The 16,739-nt window shown below is 34.8% G+C and overlaps 1 long non-coding RNA gene and 1 pseudogene across 2 annotated transcripts; one reads left to right on the top strand and one right to left on the bottom strand.

Annotated features, from left to right (window-relative positions):
* Positions 1 to 465: 465 nt before the first annotated feature.
* LOC109239881 lies at positions 466 to 4,878 on the bottom strand. Of its 2 annotated transcripts, XR_002069976.1 has the most exons (4): positions 4,729 to 4,878; positions 2,566 to 2,783; positions 2,181 to 2,274; positions 466 to 2,098 (listed from the first exon to the last, which is right to left on the bottom strand). It is a non-coding gene; the product is annotated as an uncharacterized LOC109239881 (long non-coding RNA). The 2 variants fall into 2 exon arrangements; XR_002069977.1 differs by lacking the exon at positions 2,566 to 2,783.
* A 377-nt stretch (positions 4,879 to 5,255) lies between these two features.
* LOC109239876 lies at positions 5,256 to 8,549 on the top strand (annotated as a pseudogene).
* Positions 8,550 to 16,739: the final 8,190 nt, after the last annotated feature.

Raw genomic sequence — 16,739 nt, 5'->3', positions numbered from 1 at the left:
AATGATTTAGAGACGGGCAGTAATTCTGGTCGTGAAATAGTTTTAGAGACTACATATCTCGTCCCTAATATACGATGAAAAATTCATATATTCCCGTCATTAAACCTTGTTAGCGACCAACCTTTTACTGGTCCTAGATTATCTTTAAGAGATGGGCAAAAAATCTGGTCGTGAAATAGTTTTAAACTATATATCTCGTCCCTAATAGACGTTTATATATATATATATATATATATATATATATATATATATATATATATATATATATATTCCAATCGTTAATCCATTTTAGCGATCAACCTTTAACTGGTCCTAGATTATGTTGTAATTTAGCGATCGTATTCCTGGTCTCTTATTAACCCTGAGTAGTCCTAAAGCTCAATGCCATAAAGAGTTATTTTTATCAAGAAATATGAAATTGTTATTGAAAAATCTAGATATAAAAGATAATATATCAAGTACACATCCCATGATGATGTTAGTTTCTATATTTGCTCAACACCTTAACAAAAAAACTTAGCTAACATCCTAAGCTACATTATGATATCAAGTTTTGAATAACAGTCCTAACAAAATAATTAATGAGCTTGTGAATCTTCTAAACTTTCATCTTGACTTGTAGCTTCAATCTTCGAAATTTGTAAGTACAAAAGTTTGAAAAGAAGATAAATAACAATGGTAAAAGAACATATGTAAATTTAAAGAGGAGAATATTGTCATAAAGCTTGATATGTCCAAGGAGTATGACAAACTCTCGTGGAGCTTTCCCACGGTACTCCTCAGAAAAATACATTTTTCAGAAGCACTCATTGAACTCATTAAACTAAATGATTAACAAGATGCCCAAGGACAAGCAATCAACAAAGATGAGTTTTTTCCAACCCAACAGCTTCAGATATAGGAGAATAAATAGAAGGATTAGAAAATGGACTGAATTCAAGCAACTGCAATTTTCTTTCACCTAACTATAGGAACACCAGATATCTCTTAACAAGATCACAGGTGGACGAAACACTTTGCAAGTTCTGTTTACATGGATTTATCAACTTTCCAAGAGATCCAACTGATGTAGGCATCCTTGATGCTGTTAGGCATGACCTATCTTAAACCGAAAACAGTGATGAACATGTTCCAAAATATCACTAACTACTGTGCAATGAGAAGCTGTCTGTTAGTCTATATATTTTGTTGGCACTTATAAGATCTGTTAATAGTGGGTATGTCCCTTCTAATGAATTTGAACTTTATTTTAGTTAGAACTTGACAAGTTCATCTTGAATTTGCTTTTTATGGCGTGCTTATGCCTTCATAGAGAACCTCTGTTTATAGCTTCAAACGTAGAAAGGAACTGCTACTGGATTTGGTTGGTCCATTGAGTCATTAAACGTAGAAAGGAACGGCTAAGCATGTATCACTGATGTTAGTGCAACAACTAATTGATGTAATTGTGTCTAGGAGGAGAAGCAAATAGTATGCACAGTGTCTTGCTAAGTTAGTTGTTCAAAATATGTAATTGGTCAAAACAGATCCGCGAGCATCTAAGTACTGCACCATTGTACATTCAATCCATATCTAGCTTCAATCACTATTCTGTAGGCTATTTCTTCTTGCCACAGGTACTACTGATGAATTGCAAAAAAAAATTTAAAAAGTAAACTGCTAGAATCTGTAATATAGAAATCGGCTATATGCAAATCAACTATATAAATTAAAAAGTTGGGTATATTGTTACTAACTTGGCCAGCAGACAAAACAGTGTTCATTCAATTGAAACGGGCGATGTCGTAAGCGAGACATGTGATTGTTGAGCAGCGAAGAACTCTTTCATTTTCTTCATTTCTTTCATGTCATAATCTAAGGTAGACAAGCACTCCTGCAAGGATTTGTTTTCCTCATTTAAAGATTTGTTCTCTTCTCGAGTTGAACATAGCGCGGACATTAATTCAGCCTTTGAAGAAGTTCCACCTTTCAAGTCTTTCGCCTTTACTCCACCCCCAAAGCCAAACACATGGCTACGAGTTTGAGGTCCACAACATTTTTCTACAATCTCTATGCTAGGTAGAGATGGATCTAATTGAATTATTTCTTCGATTTGAGCCTACAAAATATATAAAGATACATTTAAAATCAGAATCCATAATACTTTCAAGTAATTTACAAATTCAATTTACCAAACATACATGTTTTTCAATTGCTTCAGGTTCAACAAGCTTGTTATCTTTCTTACGGGTCTCGAAGAAAATTGTTGCCAAATCTGGTGGATTGCCATCTTTTCTGCCCATTACATCAAAGGCAAACATGTCAAGTAACAGCTCGTAAATATTTTCTTAGAAAAATAAAGATTTTATGATAATACTTTTTGATAAATAATCTCTCGAATAGGCTTGCTACCAATATGATGAAGCATCTTTAACTTAGCTCGATTTGCCGCATTCATGTTGCTACTCGCCTATATTTGTGTAACATTAAGCTTAAATGTAATAAATTTAATAAAATTTATTAAAATTTAACAATATGAGGCTGCAGATGCTTTAGCGAAATAGATTATTAAATCATTAGGAATACCTAAAAACTTTCTGAAGAAAAATATTTCTTTATTAACCACTCCCATTCTTTCTTGTCTGCTCCCTTTGGAATATTCTTAAGAGCCTGTTGGATTGGCTTATCCTTCACATATTTTGCATGCAAGTGTCCTCTCCATTTTTCATAACTCTTTCATCCATCCGAAAATATGATCACGATGATCATTCATGTCAATACTCTCAAATTTATCCTGCAATAATCTGAATATATATGGGTTGAGTTTATATTAGTTCAGTTTTAGTCAATCTGTTGCATTTTGATCCTAACATTTTGAATCTGTCGCATTCTGAATATGTGCTAATAGTTGTATTTAATTTGAAATTATATCTGGCAACTCTCCAGCAACGAAACTTTTTATGAAGTCTGTTGAACCCGTTAACAATCTCCTATGATTATACAGAGCACATTTGGACCAACTAAACCAGAGAAACATATTGCAAAATGGAACTTTATAAACATATGGTAAGTTCAGTACCAACTGAAGAAGTCCAGAACCAGAAATAACCTAAACAAACAAATAGATCAAGTAATAACTCACAACCGATTGAAAACAATAAATTTAGGTGACTTTGGCCATTCACACTTAACTTCATTCATTCATTCAACTTCCTTGTCATATATTTGTACATTGAAATAGTTAGAGTGAAATAGTTAGATTCATTCTTCACTTTGATCATTTTAGCTTAGGCTAATTTTGGACCAACTAAACCAGAGAAACATATACTTTTTCATCAATTTATAGTTATCATTCTGCCAAAACTTCAACTCTTGTTAAGGTAATGTTCATATTAAAAGTTAGTTCTTTATTAGATCTACAAAATATGAACGTCTGCAAATGTTCTACTTGGACAATAATTGTCACATAGCAGAGTTACAACTTAAAAGTTAAATATCAAGTGCCAACAAAAGTTACCCTAAGAAGCAATGAATTTTGAATTGAAGAATATTCAAACAGCAAATGCCATATTTGTATCCTCATGCCCAAGGCATCTTATATGCCCTCAAACACAAGAACTGACCAAGTGCACATTTAGAACTGAAGAAGAGTAATTGTTTTAAAAATAGGCAGCAAACCAGAAATTGTTCTATGACAGTGTGAGATTCACTTTCCAGTGTACTGCTTTCAGTAAAAAATAGCCAATAACTGTAAGCATTATGGTATTTGATTCCTACATAGAGGCACAAACAGGAACACAAGTATTCAACTAAATAATATGCATCTTTACTGTATAAATATCATTTCCTCAGTCATGTAGATAAATTTTCCAGATTTATCAGCCATGTTTTCAGTTAACACATACAATAAGATGGCACTAATCTAGACAAAAGATTATCAATTAACTTGTAATTAAAGATGTTGTTTCCTAAAACATTCATACATGGTTTCTTATAGCCTGCTCCGAGATCGAAATAAGTACTTACAACAAAGAAAATCGTAAACAGTATACTTTACGACACAATTAATTTGAATAGGAATTGCAATTCTTACATCAAAGTAAATTATTTTTCCTGTGAACATAGACTCTATAACAAAATTGAACTTTGCTTCAGAAGAACAGAACAGTAAGAACAATTAAAGAAAGTATTAATAACTTCTTGTCAACCTACTGAATTTTCTTATCTTATCAACATAGAGTCTTTATCATCCAAAACAGTCGCGCGCAACTAAAAGACTGCTTCTTTCTAGATGCTATTATTTTTCAGGTACGCTAAAATACATATGACAGTATACACGCTGTTCCATCACATATGACAATATCTTTTAAGATGTAAATCAACATTGCAATATGACAGTATACATGCTAGTCCCTGTTTTGGCTCGGTAAATCTCTCACTGAATACATAAAACTAATATGCCACAAACTTGAATATACTTCAGAAATTAAATTATCCAATTAGGAACCCAACTCAAATACCAGAGTACAAAACCTTAGATAGACAGACGGTAGCGGGTACCCAATAATCTTTCCACTGATTATACAAAAGAAAAAATACCAGAATACGAAACCTTACCAGTTTTTTAATGTTAGAGAAGTAGTAGTAGCAGAAGAAGAAGAAGAAGAAGAAGGAAAAGAACTCGAATAACAATCAGCGATTTAGAACAACTTAGAGAAGAAAAAGAGCAACTTGAAAGAGGAGGCATACCTTGGATTAATCTCAAAAGGCGAGATGGATATTAGGGCAGAAATTCACAATCTGAGTTTTGAGAAAAGGCAGATAAGCGATGTGGGCTCTAGAGCTAGGCGGAGTATTAGGGCAAATCTGTGCGCGCTTGTTTTTGGAGAATACAGAGAGTTTCAGCTTTTAGAACTTTTATTTCAATAAATTAACTGTGGCGCCTATTTTTTTAGAAAATAATAGTTTTCTAATATTTTGGTATAATTTTTGGCGGCACTTTCTCACCTCAAGGCCCCTCAATTATAATTTGGGATCAGTTACTAATTTTTTTAGGGACCAGATTTAATATCTTCGCAATAAAATAAAGCATTAGGGACCGCAATATAATCTCGTCCCAATACATATATTTTTTGTGACGGGATTATTAGCTCGTCCCTATAAGTTGGTCTTAGATAAGGCTTTTTCTTGTAGTGGTTCCCATTCCCATAATTAGTTCTCAACAAGGTGGTACGAGTTCTTTAGTTGGGCAGAATCACATAAATCAAGTACAAACTTTAGCTCCTAGCAGTACGACACCCGTTCAAACATCAGGTCATGATAGTGCCCCAACTATCCATTCTGAATCATCTCCTAATACACCTGATCAGAGTAACCAAATATGTGAGGGCATATCTACTCAAAGCAACACAATTGGCGAAGGTGAGTGCACCAGTAGTCGCGGGTAGCGGACACTTGTTACTCTTCTCCTACAGGGTTAGCCCACGTTTATACTATTATTTTTTATATAGAAATTTTGATTTATGATACCCCTTCAACTATTGTCTTCAAATTTTTTCAGGTTAAAACCTAGTGGATTATGCTCGACGAAAATATTCAAATCTTTCAAGCATGAACTTGATCCCAATGGAATCAATTGGAAAAGTGTCTCTGATGAGATAAAAAACTTTTATTAGGGAGAATTCAAGGTATAACTTCTTATTATATAATGAATTTAGGAAGTGTATTAACTGTTATAAATAAGATATTAATGTTATTACTTTATAAAATTATTTCAGAAGAAATTCTATTAGGACTCTTCCATTGATAGTGCAGTGAGGAGCCAATGGGAGAATAAGGCATCAATAAGGTACAAAGATTTCATTTCCAAAATGAAAACTAAAAAAATTAGGCCAAGAGGTGTTCCAGTAGAAGTGTGAGAAAGTTGGGATCAACTTTGGAAAGATCCCAAGTGTGTTGAAAAGTCAGAAATAGATGCAAATAATCAACGTGGCGGTAGGGGTGGAGTCTCCACCGGGACTCACACAGGCGGCTTTGTCTCCATTGGGGAGTATCGCAAGAGACTTGTAAGTATATCGCACCTTAGCTTTATTGCAACTCTGAACTGAAAATTTCTTAAGAATTGCTTATAGTAACCTTAGCTTTCATATCGTCCAAAAGGAATCAAAATATACTAAAGTTTTTCCAGTGAAAATGTTCCCTTTTGATAGTTGTTATAGTTGGCACTGTCAGACGAACAATAATAAAAGAAGAAAATGATTTTACATTGAAAATGATTCATCAGTTATAGTTGAACTCCTACCTTAATGTTTCCTCCTGCTTGTATTTAGCTGTTTTGGCCTTGTGTCTCGCTGATCTAGGTAGCGATTTCAGTCTCAGATGATGTACTGTCATGTGATTGTTCTAGCATTAAAATCTGCCTCAATTTGTTCATCTATATGAAGTGAATTCATAAGTAATTGTCTGTATTGTTTGGACATTGTTCTAGTTCTTGATAAGTGCCAATACTTATCTTTTTATGAGAAGATTGTTAGTTTAATGTAGCAGAGCAGTGTTAGTGACTTCTCTGCATGTTTCTAAAAAAAAATTGTATGTTCGTCATTTTCCCTTTACTGTGCGGGTGAAATGACTCAAATGCTGTTCTAAAGCTTTTAATTTAGGTATTTATAGACTGTTGGCTTTTTCTATATGCGGGAGACGGTGCTTGCCTCGTCTCTCAATTGAAAACGCAGTACCTATCATCAGATGTTAATATCTAGGGCCTTAGGTGTACAGACAGGTTTTTGCCTTCGAGTATGCAGAACAATGGTATTGTTGTTGTGCATTCTCTTTAACGATCTCAATCAGTTATTCGTAGTACATATGGAGTCCGGACTAAGCAATAAAAATAGGTGTTGTAAATAATATTTTCTTACAGCATTAAGGTATAAAATTTAAACTCATTTTTGGTTACAACAAACTCTAATATTCCCATATATAGTGTTTGCACAAGTTGCCATTTCTGTTGATACAATATAATAGCGCAAGCAAAATGAAGATACAGTTAATTTGTTATACATGAAGAATTGATGACAAGGAAATAAATTTAGAAGTTGGGGTCAGTGAGTTCTCCATTTGAAGTATATCTGCGGTGTTGAATCATTTTAAGTATTGTGTCGGGTGTCTGCTTTTGGTGTCAAAATGTCATTCTTTAGTGTAGGCGATTGAATCTGTATATTCAGGAGTCTACAATGTACCTCTTGCATGATCAGTCTGGTACATCTTCAATACCCTTTTAGTCTGCTAAAACACTCTACAGTTCTTTTTCTGCCATATGTGGTAGATATTTCTAGCAAGTATCAACCTGTGTACCTCAGATTGCAAGCGCCTTTCATTTGCATGTGATATGGTCCATTCAATTTCATCTCTATATCCTTTTACAGTTCTATTGATTCCCTGCCATACCAACAGCTTCCTTTATATGTTTGTTGAATAGTTGCATTAAAAGAACATGTGTTAGTGGTCCTCCCTTACGTCTTCACATAGTGGGCATGTTGTACTACATTGCTGCCCTATTTACTTAGCATGTCTCTGTTGTAAAGTCTTTTCTAGATATCAAAAGACATTATAAATATCCATTTGGGACTTCCTTGATTATTGCATAACAGTATCTTCCAGGCTGCCTTTGGGAACTCTCCTTTTAGCTTATCGTACATGCCTCAAATTAAGTAGTTTTCTGTATTCAAAACCTATTCAGGAGATTGAAGAACCTTACTTTACTCAATTTGTCTTTGTACAGTGACGTGTATTTTTCGTAGATGGAGTTAACAGTGACGTGTGACAAAACTTCTGGTTCTACTATAGTAATATTTTCTATCCTTTTAAAAATAATTTTTTTGTATAGGCTGTTGAAAAGGGTCGAGACCCGACACCAAGTGAGTTACATTTGTACGTCTATACACATGGGCATGATGGAAAATCTTTTCTTGATGAGAAAGCTCGAATCGTGCATGTAAGTCCAATATTTTATAATCTTATTTACTACAATATAAAAAGAGTATGAAAAGTATCCTCTCTGTTGGTTAATTAAATGCTCAACATTCTTAACTGTTTTAATTTCACTACTTATTACACCTCTTTTACAGGAAAGGTATCAGGAAATATTACAGGAACAAACACAAACTCAATCGGATATTGATCAATGGATAGCGTATTACGAAGCCGCGGGAGGGGAAATGAAGAGAAGAGTATATGGTCTTGGATCTCAAGCAAAATGCTACTATGGACCGAATCTTCGTGGCTCTTCTGGATCAAATGATTTATCGTCAATACCACCTTCGAGTGCTCAATCAGCATCGAACCTGGATGAGTTAGTGATGCGCTTGATTCCTGCACTAACAGAGCACATAGTTCCTGTGCTAACTGATCGTATGCTTCCAGTATTGACTGAGTGGGTGCGTGAAATGATTTCGTCACCCTCACTGACTTCTACTGACCGCCCATCAGATGTGGTACCAACAATTCATGCTCCTCTTACTGCTACTGTTCATGGGGTTCATCCATCGGTTTCAGATGATGACCTTAACCCCTAAGACTCGTATTTGGAAGCTTTTTGTTTTGAACTTTATTGTTGGTGTTAGGAATAATCTACACCATTTTGGTTTGGAAGCTTTTTGTGTTTGAACTTTATTGTTGGTGTTAGAGATAATTCGCACCTTTTTGGTTTGAACTTTATTATTGGTGTTAGGGATAATTCGAACTTAATTGTATTAGCTATATGCATTTTGATATCATTTTGGACCTTGAAGTATGTTAATTTGTATGAATTTTAGTTATTATTAAGGATATATAATAATTTACATACAATGTGCATGAGCAGAAAAAATTTAAAATATTCGATAAAAAAGATCTAAAAGGGAAAAATATTGTGACAGATTGCGACGGTTATTTTTTGTAACAAAAATAAATATATAAAATAACACTGCGACTGATTGCAACAGACGATTTTGGTCGCCAAATGAAAAGCTGAAATGAGTCTCAAAATATTGGCGACGGATTAGCGAGCGACTTTCTGTCGCAAAACTATGCCAACGACGAAATGCATTATGAATTTAGCGACACAATTTTCTAATATAGCGACGGAAATTCTGTCGCAAATTGTAGCAACGGACAGTGTTCGTCGCTAGAACGCCGCTAATATTACGACGGATTCCATTTTTCCGTCGCAAAGAGCTTAGCAACGAGCAAATCAGCAACAAATGCTAATCTGTCGCTAACCCTGCTTAGCGACGGAAAAAGGCTCTTTAGCGACGGATTTGAGTCGTCGTTATATGCTATTTTTTTGTAGTGTTATTTAATACACACGTTGTAACACGCATACCAATTCAATATACATCTATTTTCTCTGCTTCTAAAAATTATTCAAAGTTCTTTATTTTACTCATAGTTCTTCATAAGTGTTTGGCTCCGAACTGAAGGCAGGTTATTTGTTAAGCTTATAACCGATCCCGGACCCAATATTACTAGTGGTTTGGCTGCTTATTCTGTCTTTAATTTGCACATATAACGTCATTCATTACTTGTATTGAATTACTCCACATATCCTTAAAATTGCGTATAAATTCAATTGTTATCCCTTTTTAAGGGTAAGCAAATTGATAAAGATGTTTAAAGAACAAGTTAATAGAGATAGAGACGCAAGAGAGAACTATCGTGAGAAATAATACCTTAGTTGATATATTTAATCAGATAAAAAGACTTGATTCCTTTTTAAAATGTCTATATTCCTTATATAATAACGTTAACAATTCTTGTAACAATTGCCTCAATCTAAAGAAGTTTTTCAAAATTAAGATTTATAAAATCTCACCTAAGATTAATAATGTCTTATAAAAATGTAAATTGATTGGCTATATTATCAATTAAAATGAATTATGAAAAAATTAATTAATAATTTTGCATCTCAAAAAATAAAAAAATAAACTTCAATAAGTATATATGACGGTTTTTCCGGAAAAAAAGAACAAAGGCCTCATATTAATGTTTGCTTTAGGCTACCAAATATGTCGAGTCGCCCCTGCTGTCGTAAAGCTAAATATATAAGTAGGATTACTATTTAAAATCTTTCATCACAAAAATTATATTATACAATTTAAATAAAAACATATTTTGTCAATATGTGAATTGTTAAATGTCCTTCATAATAAAGTGTCTTCACTTACTGTGCATGTTTATAATTTGTTGAAGCCATTTTCAGCCTACAGGTGCATTGGATACAAAAGTTCTGGAAAAAAAAATTGGCTCAATAAAACCTTCTGTAAAATACGAATGAACGAATAAATAGAAGAAGCGCAAATGTTGCTTATTTTAGGGGCCCATGTATGAGTCTAAACACTAATAGAATTTGAGATTGTATTTATTCCATGTTTGGTATAGGTATTAGCTAATTCCGGAATAAATTTTACGCTAAAATAGTGTGATTAGCTATCTCATATAAAAGGCTGGATGGCTAATCCCATCGAATTTTCCATGCCACGAAATATCCCTATTTATTCCACTATTGTACCAAATGACTCCTGAGTAATCCAAGGCGACTCAATGTCTATAATTAAATTTTTTAAAAGGACCTTAAATTTAATAGAACATTTATATAATTTATTCAAAGCTTATTCTTATCTTTTCTTAAATACAAAGTAGATATTCACATTTTTATAATAAGCTTACTTTTTAATCGACTCACTTGGGCACTTAGTTTTCGTTCAAGAGAAAGAAGAAAACAAAATAGAGAAATTATTTCCACGAAAAACATACTCTTAAGTGGCTTCAATTTTTTCACTTGCATGCTATATGTTACCAATTGTAAAGTTGAATAGTGGCTTAGGGTTAAGCCAGCCGTTAGTTGTCCTAGTGGCAGATGTAGCATATATTCTATTGGTTCAACTAGCTCGAGTATTATATAACACTAATTTTTTTTTTTAAAAAATGTACTAAAATTTGAATTTATAAAAATATAATGGATTCAATAGTAAGCTGGAATTGATCGAAACTAGCAAATTTAAATTATGGATTCAAACTCATGCAGATGTGAAATCCTGGGGGATTAATTGAAATTGTAATTCTGTTGGGCAGTCTCAACTGCAGCTAATGCCAGATCCATTAATGCTGCTTGTCAATGTGCAGGATTTTCTTTTTCCGACTGTTAATTTGCAACATAAATGTTAGGAATGCAGTTTATAGAAATTATAACTTAGGGAAATATGGCTGGAAGTATGGTTGACATTCTTATCCACAGCTTTAGGAAAATAAGATTTTGAAGATACTTATTAACGAATAACGATGAAGAGCTCCATTATAATGAGTCCGGAACCAAAATGTAGTTCTTTTAGACTCAAAGAACAAAAATATGTGAAAAAAAAATATAGTGACAAATATATATATAGCGCCTTTTTAAAAGACGCTATACCTTAACGGCCGTTTGGCCAGTTAAGTATAGCGTCTTTTAAAAAGACGCTATATTTAAATTAAATAAAGCGGGAAAGTATAGCGTCTTTTATTAAGACGTTATATGTCGCGGACCTTTTTCTCGCGAAATGAGGTTTCGACACGTGACAACTCTTTTAAGGAAGGGTGTTAAAAGAGAGAGTTGCCACCTAACGGGTTTGAGGTGCGTTAGCGCACCTATTTTTGCAGATAACTCTGTTTGGCTAGTTTGCGTCACCAAAGATTGGGTAAGGGCTCGAAATTACCTCGAAGAGAAGGTGTTAGGCACTCTTCGAGGTCCACAACTATGGGTCCCGTCCGAACTCAATTATATGAATTAGTCTATGTGATCAAAGCCAAGAAACAAGGAATTCATTATTAAACACAAACAATCGATTGAAAGACAAGGTGGGGGGGGGGGTCCTAAATTTATTAGCCTAAAGGATCACCCCGTGCAACATAAATAATACTTGGTAACTCCCTCAAGATGGGGTGTTACTCATATTATTCAGCGAGCACGGACTATCATCTCCTGCTACCCGATTACTATCTTTAAGTTGTTACCTAAAGCGTACTTGTTGATTCTAAACAGTTCCCTATGCGTGCACTACCTGTCCCATGCCTATAGTCCAGGAGGCTTTGGACCTCTATTTAGGTAGTTCTAGACTTCACTTAGGCTGCTCAAAATGATAAAACCAATCGACAAGCAAAACAAATTGGACTTCATATAATAGTAACTAAGTGCTCAAGTCAGCCTCCACACGTTGACAACGAATGCACACAAACACATTGGGCATTTGACAGTACAGATTTCAGGCTAATTAAGACTATTGAATCCTATAGGGATGATCTCTAAATGATTCTGGATTTAATAGATACAACAGTTTCTGATGTAAAAATGCAATTTTATAGACGTGATTTCTACACAGTTTAGGGAATCTGATATCACATATTCGTTACTGAGACCAAGGTTATGAGTTATTGATTCTATAGACATGATTGCTAAAATGATTCTGGATTCCAGCATTACAAAGACTACGCTGTAATTTGACGGATTAGGTGTGCAGTAGAGTGATTATGCAGTTGTTTGAAGGTCTAAGGTTAGCAATATTAATAGAACACCCTATAGGCAAGATTTCTAGCAATTGACAATTATATTGATTAACATTAACATTTTTTTATCCTTATAGGCATGCTTTATAAGCGGGTGACAGAGTAGAATGGCAGAAATGGCATCTGATTATGCTCCTATAGGCGTGATATCTACGTGAACATAGCAAAGAACAGGTATTTGTGAATAAATGCAATCCTATAGGCATGGTGTCTATGTGAACATGCAAAGAACAGGTATTTGCGAATAAATGACACCCTATAGGCATGGTGTCTATGTGAACATGCAAAGAACAAGTATTTTTAAATAAATGCAATCCTATAGGCATGGTGTCTATGTGAACATGCTGCAATTAGAGGATTGATCATTTTTATTTCTTACAGACATGATTTTTAACAAGCAGGTGGGAGCAGAATGTATTAAACAAAATTAAAACACCTGTAGGCAGGTCATCTATCAAACACGTATGGGGGCAGAATATATTCGAGCAAATTAACACCTATAGGCAGGATTTTTACTCGTTTCATGTGATATTAAATAATCCCAATTTTCCAATTTTACTAATACCCCTAATGTTATTACAGCATTATTACAGACCCGAATGAATAGGAATAAACTACAAAGATAAATAACTATAGAGAGCCTATAGCAGGCCAATGGATACACCCAGCCCAGCCAGGCCTTCCCATAGCTCACAACAGCTCAGAAGACAGTTTCCATAGCCAAAACCCGGTAACCATCAGAAATACAGCCATGTACACAAGCCCATTGGCTTATTCAGCAAATGAAGTGGGACAGAACCGAGCAATTAAGATAAATATGGAAAAGAAAACTTGGACCCTAATGTGTCAGAGTTCACTAGGGCTTCAAGAACCCAGGGCAGAGCTCACACTAGGGAGGTTAACAGAGGATATTCAGAGATAAACTTAGGACCAAGTTCTAGTGTGTCAGAGTTCACAAGAGTCTCAATCGGACTCCGAGCAGTGCTCACACTAGGGAGGTCAGAATAACATAAGTGATAATGAGAGGGACTGGACATCGATTGAGGGACAGAACTGAAGAGTATAAATTGAGCACATAGAGCAAATAATCAGACGGCTTTAGGTTTTGAAAGCAGACCTAGCAAAGATTCAAAAGAACAACATCTAGTGCATAAACAATCACACTTTAATAAAACAAGTTTGCAGGTTTGGTATACACATACTCATGATAAAGAAAAGATTCAGATTATATTAAGTGTGGATGCTAGTGGAATCATATTGACTGGCATCAGAATTCAAGCACGATGAAAGCAGGTCATTGCAAGAATTATGAAAGTAAGGCATGCTTAAGTGACAGGATTGCTACCAAAATCAAACATATAAAGAGAAGCTAAAATACAAAGGTTCTAACCATCAGTAACACATAGGCTAGGCAAACTTAGAGAAAACTTAATTATCTCAGGTCCAGGCATGTTTCAAACTACAAACATAATAGAATTTAGATTAGAAAGGCCTAACATTGAGTAATACAGTCAGAATTGCATACGAGAACAGCCCAGAAAACACATTAAGCTATGAACTTCAGAAGTGAAAGCACATGCGAACTACAGATGCATATGGATGGAATTGCAAAGGGTTAAATAACTCACCAGTTAAGCGAAAACAAGAAAGAACAAAGTCCACAGTAGCCAAACCTAGAATTTCTGGCCTTGACTTTCAGCCGGCCAGGAATCAGAATATAGAACAAGAATGCGAGAGAACAAGAGTAGTAACTTCGTCTATCGAAAATAGCCTCTCTACCTCCCCATGTAGGGGTAAGGTCTGCGTACACATTACCCTCCCCAGACCCCCTCTGTGGGATTATACTGGGTATGTTGTTGTTGTGAAGGGTAGTAACTTCAGTTGTTTTAGCGAATGTTAATGATTCAAGTCTTCTCTTGAAGGGGAATAGGGAGGGGTTTATATAGTGACTGAGATCGAGCAAGTAAATAAGGAAAAGTGTAAATCAAACACAAATAAGGAAGCAATCAGCATGCAGAATCAAAATAAAATCGGAAAAATAAGTAAACCCTAATTTTGGGGAATCAAAAATTTTAACAGAATATTCACACACAAAGATGAATAGAGACACAAATAGTACCAAAATCAGTGAATCGAACTAATTAGGAAAATAAGATCTGAAAACCCTAACTTTTAGGGCATGTGAAAAATCGGTAAAAAGAAAACTCAAACTCACACAAAATAGGACGAATATAGACAAGATAACACTCAAAATCAAAGGCTTGAACCAATTTTGGTTCGATTTGAAGAAGATCTGTAAACCCTAGTTCAGGGTAAGTAAGAATCAATAGAAGAGATTCATACCATAAAAGAACAAGAACGAATATAGACGGCATAACAGAAAAGTCAAGGATTTGAACCGACTATGGTTCGATTCTGACGAGATTTGCTTGCAATGTTTAGGAAAGCAACTAGGTAACACCATAGACGAGTAACCAGTAGCGCGAGGTGATCAATAAGGTAAGGGAATCAATGATTGATTCCAGTTTTGAGTCGAAATAGGAGAGGATTAGGGATTACGATGCTAGGGTTTGCAGAGACGAAGAGAGCGTTTGAGAGAGTTTAAGGGCGACGGGCTGTGGAGAGTGATTTAAGGTTAGGGGGTTTGGTTAATTAAAAAGGGTAGGGGTAATATGGGTCGTTGATCTCTAAGATCAACGGCCACGATTAGTTGGGGGTTCTAGGTCGGGTTAGTTTAACCGATTGGGCTGGGGGTTATTTGGTTTGGGCTCAGGAGCTATTGGGCTGGGGCTGGGTAGTTTAGGTCCGAAATTAAGGTAGATTTTAGGCTAGTTTTTAAATACCCAATATTTAATAAATAAATAATGTATAAGAGCAATTAATAAATAGTAAAAATATCATTTGTGCACTAAAATTATTTAAAGTAATTACTTAACATTATAAAAATATAAAAAAGTCATTTTCTGCATAAATAATGTAATTATACATGCATATGGGCCATATTGCAAAAATGTGCAATTAGCCTTAAAAAATGCAAAATGTAATTATAAAAAAAAAGCACTAAAAATATTTAAAACCTCATGTTGGTATAAATGATAAGTTATGATGATTAAATCATCATAAAATAATTTGGAGGATAATTATTGGATATTTATATAATAAAATGCAGAAATAAATTGAATTAAAGCCCCTTAAAATTGTGAAAAAATTGTAAAAAAATATTTGTGTATGCTTATAAATCAAATGATGATGCATATGCACTATTTTGAAAGTATATGTATTTATATTTAAAATATGAGGAAAAAATTGGGTATCAACAGCTGCCCCTCTTTACCCGGGAATGATGGAAGAATTATCGGGTAAAGAAATGATGACCGATTTTGACCGAATGGGATGATTTAAAAATAGAGGTCGAACTCCAATTTCTGAGTTGCCTATCCCCGGTTTTACAAGAATCATGCCATGTGTAGTTCGACCCAACGGTGAGTGAAACCGATGGAATTGTTGTAGGAACAGTCGTATGATTTGGAAAAGGTTCTTTTGGGAAGGATAGTATCGGGTGCAGAGTTATGAATGTGAATCTGAAATGTAACGGATGTGTTATTGAGCAAGTATCTGAATAGCCATAGAGAAAAGTGAGTAATTGATGGGAGTCGGTTACGTTTGAAATAATTGCAGGGTGTGAACGTATGAACGAAAACCGGAGCGAAGGTTGCTCCCGTTTGAAGAACGGTTACCTCCTGGATTACCTGCAAAACTTAAAATACGATGCATGCAAAATATATATGGGTTATTGCGAGAATTTAAACATGATGCAAATTTCCTTTGGACCATGAAGATTGTCTTCGGACGGCGAGGATGATGTCCTTAGACCATGACATCCCGGGCCATGAATCATGAGATAAGGGATTCACAGGCCATGAAATGATGTTCTCGGGCCATGAAAATAGTGCCTCTGAACCATGAGCCTTTGAATAATGATGTGCAGTATTGAGAGATCCTCGGGCCATGACATGGTGTCTTCAGGCTATGAGGATGATGCCTTTGGACTATGACGCCTTTGGATAATATGGCGAGGTTTCAACCCATGAAATGCAGAGACACGATGATGGATCATATAAGTGAAACAAGACAGAGCTTAGTCTTGCATAAGATTGGGATAGAGCTTAGCCCCGGGAAGGCAAAATAGT

This window comes from Nicotiana attenuata, unplaced genomic scaffold, assembly GCF_001879085.1.
Source record: "Nicotiana attenuata strain UT unplaced genomic scaffold, NIATTr2, whole genome shotgun sequence".
In the NCBI taxonomy this organism is placed as follows: domain Eukaryota; kingdom Viridiplantae; phylum Streptophyta; class Magnoliopsida; order Solanales; family Solanaceae; genus Nicotiana; species Nicotiana attenuata.
The sequence above is the reverse complement of the archived record's forward strand: the minus strand, read 5'-3'. Positions and strand labels throughout refer to the sequence as shown.